We start from the raw sequence: 1664 nt of genomic DNA, 5'->3' as shown, positions 1-1664 counted from the left end.
CGCCCGCGCCCCCGCCGCCCCGGGCCCGCCAGCCCCGCCCCGCGCGCCCCGACGGCCCGCCCCCGGCCCGCCCCGCCCCGCGCGCTCATTGGCCCGCCCCGCCCCGCGCGCTCATTGGCCCGCCCCCGGCCCACCCCGCCCCGCGCGCTCATTGGCCCGCCCCCGGCCCTGCCACACCCCCGGCCCCTCCCGGCCCGGGGAGCGCGCGGGGCGCACGGAGGCCGGCGGCGGCGCGGCTCTGCCTTACAAGGCCGGCGCGGCGCAGGGGCGTGGGAACCCCGCAGGGGAGGCGAGCCGGGGACGGTGGGCTAGGGGCGGCCGCACCTGGCCCTCCGGGACCTCGGGAGGCCCGCCCGCATCCCCGCGGCCGACAGCACGCGAGCGGACGGGCCTGCGGGGAGGGGCGGGGGGACGGCGGGGCCCTGCCCTCTCCGCGGAGACTCGGGCCGACGAGGAGGCCCAATGTGGAGTGGGGTCGGGGTCGGGGGTGCGGGCTGGGACCTCGCGGAGGGGGCGCAGGGAGGGCCGGCGGGGAACGGGCCTCGTCCGGGAGATTGGGAGCAGCCGGAACGTGCAGCCGCGCCTGGGTGCGGTCAGGCTGTGCTGGGCCCCGGTGCAGCCGGAGCCGCCCTCCCAGGGACAAGCAGCGGCTGCATCCCCAGCGCAGCCTGGAGAGACCCTGTTCTTCCTGCGCTCGAGGTGGGCCCGTCCTGCCTACCTGCGCACGCAGATCCGGAAATCTTCCAATGTCTCCTTCTCTTTTCTGGGTGAGGCCCGCTGCCCTTCCCCTCCAGGCTGGCCCCACTTGCTTAGTGCTGGGGCTTGGGGTGCAAGGGCCTCCCTGTCTGTCCTGCAGGACACCCTCCAGTGGAGAAGGCCGGTCGGGGGACGGGGTGTGACCCTTCTTCCAGTTTCATTGCTGTGGCTCCCTTGGACCTCGCCAAGGAACCACTACCCCAGGTTCTGCCCTCCCCTCCTGGCTACAGAACCCCCGCCCACATGCCCACCCAGTCTCTGTCCTTGGTCCATCTGGCACCAGACCCCCGCCCCCACCCAGGCTCTGTCCTTAACTCTCCCAGCTGCAGAGACCCCCCCCCCCACACACACACACATACACCCCCTCCAGACTCTGCCCTTCTCTCAGAGCCCCATGAATCACAAGCACCAGACTCTGCAGGTGGGATGCAGCTTTGGGGCTCACCTCAGAGATTCCGGCCTGCCCAGAGCCTACACAGGCAGCTCACGAACCAGAGAGGGGGCGGTGGTGCAGGCTCTGCCGCAGTCCGCTAGGCCACGGTGGGGAGGACGTGCTTTTCCTGACATTTCGGGAGCCAGGGACAGGCAGCCCTAGGGGCTCAGCCCCACCCCAGCCCCACAGAGGTCCTGGGTTCCACATGCTTCCTGTCAACCCTCTAGTTTCTACTTCCGCTTCAAACTGGTGGAAGATGGGCGACCGTCTAGAGGTCTGTTCGTTGAGACTCAGGGTTCTGTTGGTTCCGGTCGGAGCTGGACAGCGTCTTCGCCTCATCCCACTCAGGCCTCAGCACTGCTTTCTCCTGGACATCACTACTAACGATGCAAGAGGAAGAAAGAAAAACATTGCACACTATGTTCCCACTGTCGTATCGGCCAAAGGTGACCATTGAATCCATTTTGCAAGACCT

This window comes from Lynx rufus, unplaced genomic scaffold, assembly GCF_022079265.1.
Source record: "Lynx rufus isolate CCGP_SWC_20201006 ecotype Redwood Valley unplaced genomic scaffold, mLynRuf1.p SCAF_1, whole genome shotgun sequence".
Classification (NCBI taxonomy): domain Eukaryota; kingdom Metazoa; phylum Chordata; class Mammalia; order Carnivora; family Felidae; genus Lynx; species Lynx rufus.
The sequence above is the reverse complement of the archived record's forward strand: the minus strand, read 5'-3'. Positions refer to the sequence as shown.